Genomic DNA, 8,333 nt, shown 5'->3' on the forward strand with positions numbered 1-8,333 from the left:
TCCTGAATAACTTGTTGAAGATGGAAAGATTTCCTGAGTCCCTTGGGCAAATGGCAAAAGTTCTGTTTTTCCCTGGGCAGACTGGAAACAACACAGAGATCCTGGGGCAGATGGTGAATGTACTAGAGATCCTTGGCCAGGTGGTGACATTCCTAGATACCCCTGCTTAGATGTTGATGGTACCAGGGAACCTGGAGGGGACAGCAAGTATTCTGTAGCAAGAGGGTAGGAGGCAGAAGGATCTTTAGATGCTTTGGAAGACATGGGAGGTATCAGATCCTTTTGTGCTAATGGTGTAAGTCCTAGAGTTCTTTGTACAGATGTGGACTTTCTTTTATACTCTTTAGCACATAAAAAAGGTTTCACAGTTCCTAGTTTAGAATTGTAAAATGACAAATCCCCTTGGGCATGGGGAGAATTTTCTGGAGCCCTTGACAGAGATGGAAAATGTCCCTGAAGCCCTGGGGTAGATGGTGATCATTGTAGACCCTTTGGGACAGACAGAGAAGGCCGTTGAGCCTCTTGAGAAGATACTGAATGTCCAAGAGACCCTTGGGTAGATTGGCAAGGTCCCACAGTCTTGTGGTCACATATGAAACACTCCAGGGCCTTTGGACAGATATAGAAGATGTGGGACTCACCTGAGGAGTACTTGTAGCTATTGATGTTTCTCTGGGAGCAGAAGATGCACGTCCCCTTTTTGCATTAGGGAGAAGGTTGAAACTCTTCCTCAGACAAGGAAATACTGACATCCCCTTGGTCAGAAGGATCAACTCTCAACCTCTTTTTGGTAGATATGGGATACCCTGGGTCCACTTGGTGAGAGGGAGAATATCTAATATTTCCCTCCTCAGAAGGGATATACATGAAACCATCTTGTGTGAATGGAGAAGATTGTAAAACACCTTATTTGGACATGGTAGACCCTAGGGACCTTTGTGCAGATGGGGAAGGGTCTATAGCCTCTTGTGAAGTTGTGGCAGATTTCTGATACTGTTGAAGGGATGAGAACATTCCCACAGCCTCCTGTGAAGTGTGGAACGGTCCTATGGGTCCTTACGTATGGGTGGAATCCAAGGAATCCCCTTCTCTAGATGTGAAAGTTGCTACAGACTCTTGTGTACATGTGTCACATCCCATGGCCCCTTGATCACATAGGGTTGGATCCAGAACTCTGTGTACGTATACACTATGTCCTGTAACATCTTTTGTAGATGTATCGCATCTGAGAGCCATTTCTAAAGATGGGTATATGGCTGGCTTTTGTAGATGTATCCTGTCCTATGGTACCTTTATTAGATAGGGTAGAACCCAGAGAAGGCTGGGCAGGTGAGGAATGTCCTTATCCCTGATGTATATGGAGAAATTCCAAGAGCCTCTCCTACAGATGTTGAAAGTCCTGGAGTCCCCTGGGAAAGTAGGGAAAGTTGTGTTGTCTCAGTGCCTTCAGCAGATGTGGAACTTGTGTGTCACACTTGGAGTGTCTTGGAATATGTTTGGTTATTTTGGGCCTGATGACAAGACAGAAAGGCCTTTTTGGCCAGCAGAGGATATTTGAAGCCCACTTGGGCTGATATGGACATCGTGAAATCCCCTTGTTCAGAAGGAGGAGCTCTCCATCTCCTTTTGCCACAATGGGGATGACCAGGGTCCCTTTCTACAGCAGGAGAATGTTTGAAGCTCTCTTTGTGAGAGAAAATAGGTCTTTGACCCCCTGCTCTAGATGTGGTCAAACCTGGAGTCCCCTTGACAAATATGGAAGGACTCAGAACCCCTGAGGAAGATGGTGAAGGTGCTAGAGACCTTTGCCTATGTTGAGAAAGCCAAAGAGTCCCTTTGGCAGACTCAGGAGTTCCTACCACCTCTTGTGTATATGTGGAACTCTCTAGGGTCCCTTTTGAAGATGGAAAAGGTCCTTGAGCCCCTGGTATATGGATAGTTTTGTTTCTGCTTGGACAGGTCTGGGTGATGTGAGGCTCACTTGGGAAATAGTGGTCAGGTTTAGGCCCCTTTGGGCTGTAAGGGAAGATCTGAGTCCATTTTTTAATTGTGGAGGACATTTAAAGCCCTCTTGGTTTAATGGGAAAGTTATGAAATTCCCTTGATGAGAGGAGGCAGGACTCAAGATCACTTCAGCAGAAGTAGATTGTTTAGGGTCCTTTTGGGGAGAGGGGGAACATTCTTGGCTGTCTTCATGAGAGGGAGTAGCTCTCCAGCCACCTTTGGCAACTGTCAAAGGTATTAAAGTCCCCTGGGGAGAGGTGGTGGGACTCAATCTATTTTGGAAAAATGTGAAATCACTGAGCCCCGCTTTTGGAGAAGGTTTAGAACCCTCTTTGTCTGATGGGGCCTGTTGGAGCCCCTCTTGATCAGAAGGGCCTTGTCTAAAACTCTTTGGGAGAGAACTGGAATGATTGGTGACCCCTTGGGTAGAGGATGGACTTCTGAAACCCCTTCTAGAAGAGGAGACATGTTTGATTTTCCTTTCAGGACAAGTGGGAGGTCTCTGGGATGCCTGGGCAGATGTGGAATGGTCGATAGCCTCTTGGTCACCTTGGGGTCTTCCCAGAACCTCTTGGGTGGATACAGATAGTTCCTGAGCATCTTGGGAAGAAGCAGAAGATCCCATGGCTCCATGGGTAGGTGGGGAAGGTTGCAGAAACCCTTGAATATGTGGTGAAATTACCGGTCCATGTGAGTCAGCAGGAGATGGCCCAAGCACCGTGTCATCCTTGAACTTTTCACTAGCCTCTCCAGCAGTGTCCTGAAGATGTTGCAGTTACTCTGGTCAATGTCTGTAGGCTCTTCAAAAACAGTAGACATAGCCAGGATTCTTTTTACCTTCCCAGGTATGGGCCCAGTGGCAGGCTGTAAGGCTGATGGTCTGGGTTCCCTGCTCAGTGAGTTACTTCTGCCCTTGGGAACCTCCGGCAAAAGTGGAACTTTTCCTTCCTTGTTCTCTTTCAGCTCCTTTATGGGGTCCAGGGTCTTCTTACTGAATGTACTCTTTATAAGCGCCCTAAGATTCCTTAGGCTATCTGCAGTCCGAGAGTCGGGGACTTTGAATGTTTTGTCCTCATAGGGCTTTTGGCACCTGAACTTGGGCCACATCAGTCGAATCACCCCCAGAGGTGCAAAGTCCCTTGGGTCTTTGATGCTGGGGTGAGGTGTCATCATCCCAATGGGGGACACTGAAGGGGGTCCCAGGCCGGGGAGGCTGGGAAAACTGCGGTCTCTGGTCAGAGGGTAACGTCCGAGCTGAGGCTCGCTGGCCTCTCTCCACATGTCCGGTCATTTAGCCAATAAGGTAGTTGAACAAGAAAAAGGGAAATGGGAAATTGCCCTTCTCAAGGGACAGTGAACCTACTTGCCAATTGGTGACTCGCGGCAAGCGGCAGCTAAGCAGTATCCTCTGAGAGAGGCTCTCCTTTCCTGAGAACTGCAGACTAAGGCTAAGCGCACAGATTTCGAGTGACAATTGGCCCCAGGAACCCAGCAACGCTGGAATGGGGCCTTCGGAATGGCTGTCCTCGGGGCTACACGGGCCAGTCCCCAGCTGCCTCACCTGGTCATTCTGCATGCAGTAGCAGGGCAAACATTCAAGCTTTCTGAATGAGGAGGGACGCTGAGGACCCTCTCCTCTTCCTTAGGGTCAAGAGTGCTAGCTAGTCTGGTGCCCACTGTCAGCGGCCATGACAAGGACTGTTGAAGGGGCATCATGATTGGGAAAGGCAAGGGGCGCTGGGGAGACTGTGCTCTCGGGTCCCTCTTGCTGGTACCCGCTGTCAGGACGCGGCGATGAGATCTGTTGGACCCTCATAACTGAAGAGAAAGGGTGATCCAGACCCTCGCTCCTCAGAGACTGTGCGGGCCAGCCAATCACTGCTTGTCGTGCTAGGGAAAGAACAAGCGATGGTGTTTGAATAGAGGAGAGGATGCCTGGAATTGATATTGCAAATGGTTTTCTGTATTTTAAGGATGGCCTATCCTGGGATTTTCTAGCTAAATTTGTCACAACTTCTGTGAACGTCTTCCTGTACTTACTGCAATGTTCTTATTATGGAAGTACCTAATATATGCATAGTTAGTTAGCTAGTTAGTTAGTTAGTTAGTTAATTAGTTAGACAAGACGGACAAGAAAAATAATCTCCTCAGAGTGCAGATTACAAGTTGCTTTTGCTTAAGTTCACAGATTCAGAACACAGACATAGACTCCTGAATGTAGCCCCTGTGGCCTTAAACAATTGCTTTGTCTGTCACGGTTTATATGTTGAGTCTTATAACGTTTATATATTTGGATTGCTTTTGGAATATAATTCCCCTGAAGGCACAGTTTGGCTAATGGTTCATATTAGTGGCTCTGCATGGGCCATTCACTTTCATCCTATGATGCAGCTGTGGCAGAGTTGGACAGAATGATTTTTGAAACCCTTGGTCAAGTTGATTCTTCAAAAGGTCATGTTTATATAGCAGTTGAAATACTGAGAAAGTGTAAATTTAAGGATATAGATGAAAATGTTCTCTTACTGATAGAGACACTTGGTTGGCTTGTTGCACCTTTTACCAGTTTTCCTTTGAGCAGTTTTTGTTGTTGCTGGGTGAAAGGCTTTTGTTTATTTATTTCAGTACTGTATTTGTTTTGTGAAGGGTTTCTGTTTCCCTTTGGCTCACAGACAGTCAGGCTTGCATCACTCAGAAGCATTGGGAGCACTTTCCTATTCTTGCATTATCTGCCTGTGCCACTGCCTTAGTGATTTGGCACATGCTTCCTCCTTGGAATTTCTGAATGCTTCTCAATACCTTCCATTGTTTAACCCCAATTTATCCCACCACTTTCAATTTTAAAGGTATCTGTCTCTAGGAAACCCATTCTTTCCCTGCAATCTGGGATGAACTGACTTCTTGTCTAATTTTATAGCTCTCTGTGTTTATCTGCATAGTAGTACATATCATAACTCTCATGTACCATTGACTCACTTATCTGAATGTCCTCTTGGTCTTTTGAGGCCCTTGAAAACATTGGATTTACACACCAATATAATGCTGCTAAGCATTAAAAACTTGGTGTAGGGTAAAGTCTGACTACTGACATACTTGCACATCCATGGTTATTGCTGCAATATTCACAATAGCTAAGGAATGGAACCATTCCTTTCTGTTAGGAGATAAGTAAATAAAATGTAGTATGTATACACAATGGAATTTTATTCAACTAAAAACACAAATGAAATTGTGGCATTTGGAGGAAACTGGAGATTCTTTTTTTCGTTTTGTTTTGTTTTTGTTTTTGTTTTTCGAGACAGGGTTTCTCGGTGTAGCTTTGCTCCTTTCCTGGAACTCGCTTTGGAGACCAGGCTGGCCTTGAACTCACAGAGATCTGCCTGCTTCTGCCTCCTGAGTGCTGGGATTAAAGGCGTGTGCCACTATCACCCAGCTGGAGATTATGTTAGATCAAGAGGCCCAGATTTGGAAAGAGAGAACTACCATAGGTTTTCTCTCATATGTGGATTTGAGATTTATTTTATTTATATATTTATTTTAAAATATGGAACACTTCACGAATTTGTGTGTCATTGCACAGGGGCCATGCTAATCTTCTCGGTATCGTTCCAATTTTAGTGTATGTGCTGCTGAGGAGAACACGAGATTTATTTTTTATATATTTGTATACATACGTGTGTTTATGTGGAACAGGTCATAAAACTAGTAACTAAAGCATGAGAGGAGAGAAAGAGATCTTCAGGGGAAAATAAAAGGTGTAATAGAATACATATAACATAAAAGTGTAAAGGGATGCATACTAGCTACTGTTTTATTGCTGAGATAAAACACCACTACCAGGGCAACTCATGGAAGGGAGGAGTTATTTGCCTTATGATTCCAGAGGGAGAAGAGTCCATCATGGTGGGAAAGAATGGCAGCAAGCGGTAGGCATGGTACCAGGAATAGGAGCTGTGAGCTCACATCTCCAAGCACAAGTAGGAGACTCAGAGAGTGACCTTGACATTGTGAGAGTCTTCCAGCTTTCAAAACATGCCCCTAATGACATACTTCCCTTAGCAAGGCCGTACCTCCTAAGACACCTCAAACAGCCACCAACTGGGGAGCAAGTATTCAAACATGTGAGAATATGGGAGACATGTCACCAAACCACCACAGCATGGCTACTGAAGGAAGCAATGAACAAGTAGGAGGAAGTCGTAGGATCTGGGATGTCAATGCAGGAGGATCAGCAATATGGAAGAGGGGAGACTGGAGAGATGCCTTAGCAGTTAAGGAAACAGGCTGCTCTTCCAGAGGACCTGGGTTTGATTGCCAGATCCACACGTTGGCTCACAATTATCTGTAACTCCAGTCCTAGTGGGATATGGTACCCTCTTCTGACCTCTGTAGGCACCAGGCATGTATGTGGTGCATAGACATATGTGCAGGTAAAACGCCAATACACATAAAAATAAGGAAGGAAGGAAAAGGAGTAAATGAAAATGCCATAACAAATCTCACTTTGAGTGCTAACTTTTAAGCCTGGTAAAGTATGTGCATTGTTCAGCATCTGAATATTTGTATAGTTTCTGTTCTTTTTTTGTTACTGACTTATATTTTTATTCCCACTGTATTTTATTAAATAAACTGTGTTTATTGTTTTGTGTCCATTATGACTGAATTTGCACAAAAAGTACCCACATGTGGTATATTTTAGAGGAGATTCCATGGGGTGCCAAGAAGAATGTATATGCCATGCCTATTTAATAAACTATACTGTAGGGATCTGTTTAGTCCAATCTATGTATGGTCTAATCTATCTCTGATGTTTCTATAACTTTAGTTCGGATGATGTGATGTTTTATGTGGATTGTCAACAGGACCTATAACAAAGAAAAGGAGCCTGTGAGGGATTATCTAGATAAGGTTAGTCTCTGGGTGTGTCTGCCAGGGATATTTTGATTGGCTTAAATGAGTTAGGAAGGCTCACCCTAAATGTGGGAATCAACATTTCATGGCCTGGGGTCCTGGACTAAATTAAAAAGGGAAAGGAGACCAGAATAGGAACATTCATCTCCCTTTGCTTCCTGATTGTAGAGGCACAATTGCTAGCTGTCTAAAGCCTTGTGGCCATGGCTCCCTGCCGTGATAGACTGTATCCCGGAATGGTGAGCCAATACAAACCCCTCATTTCTTTGATGCCGCGTCAGGGTATTTTATTACAGAAACCAGACAAGTAACCAGCACAGATAACCTATCTAATGATGAGAATGAGGAATTGAAATCAATGATTAGTGTTATAAGAGGACCTATAGGACTTGTTCTTTAGTGTTTATTATATGAAATTGAGAGCCCCAAGATTTGGTATCTATATGTTCATAATAGTTACATACACTTGGTAGATTAGTAAAAGTTTTCTTTACTAAAACTTATCTACTGTCTTCACCTATCCTCACTAATTTTGATTTGAAGTCTACTTTATCATGTACCAAAATAGCTGTATCTGCTTGCTGTCCATATCCACTCAGTTGGTAGCTTGTCTTCTACCCTTTTGGTCCTTGTCTATAAGTGATTACACCAGTGAGTTGTATTTTATATATATATATATATATTTGTTTAATTTTTTTTTTCATTTTACATACCAACCCCAGTTCCCCCTCCCTCCTCGTCTCCTGCCCTCCCCACCTGCCCCCATCCCACCTCCCATCTGTTTCTTTGAGACGACAGGACAGTTGATTCTAGTTTCAATCCCATCAGCTAGTCTTCATCTCTTTATTGGTGATTTGAAATCATTTGTATTTAAAGTTATTATTAAGAGATGTTTAATAGTTCTTGTGATTTTTTTGATTTTTTTTTTGATTTTTAGATTATTGTTTGCTGTTTCTTTTTCCTTTTTTCTTTTTTTTCTCCCCCCCCCCCCCCCGGAGCTGAGGACCAAACCCAGGGCCTTGTGCTTGCTTAGCAAGCACTCTACCACTGAGCTAAATCCCCAACCCCTGCTGCTTCTTTTTACCTCATCATTGGGGGTTTACTGCTTTTCTGTGTTGTACTTGATAGGTTTCTTCATGGTTCTTCCTTGTTCATGTACTCCCCCAATAAAATTATTCTTTCTTCATGATAAAACTGTCACCAGCCTCTATGTGTTTGTCTTGAATGTTCTTATTACTTTGTAAGTAATCAAAGCTATCTCTTCTTGTTGGTAGTCACTCACATTAAGAACTTCAAAGATGATAATCTGTGTTTTTCTGGCTGTAAGGGTTCCAGTGAGAGATTTGGGGTTATTGGGATGTTTCTGTCTTTGAATTTCAGTATTTTGTTCTGTTTTCTGCTCTACAACTCTTGATATTCTC

At 43.7% G+C, this 8,333-nt stretch overlaps 1 non-coding gene across 1 annotated transcript; it reads right to left on the bottom strand.

Annotated features, from left to right (window-relative positions):
• Window positions 1-5,539: 5,539 nt before the first annotated feature.
• On the bottom strand, window positions 5,540-5,643 carry LOC118595985. Its single transcript, XR_004946654.1, has one exon. It is a non-coding gene; the product is annotated as a U6 spliceosomal RNA (small nuclear RNA).
• Window positions 5,644-8,333: the final 2,690 nt, after the last annotated feature.

The sequence above is a fragment of the Onychomys torridus genome, chromosome 14 (assembly GCF_903995425.1).
Source record: "Onychomys torridus chromosome 14, mOncTor1.1, whole genome shotgun sequence".
Taxonomy (NCBI): Eukaryota; Metazoa; Chordata; class Mammalia; order Rodentia; family Cricetidae; genus Onychomys; species Onychomys torridus.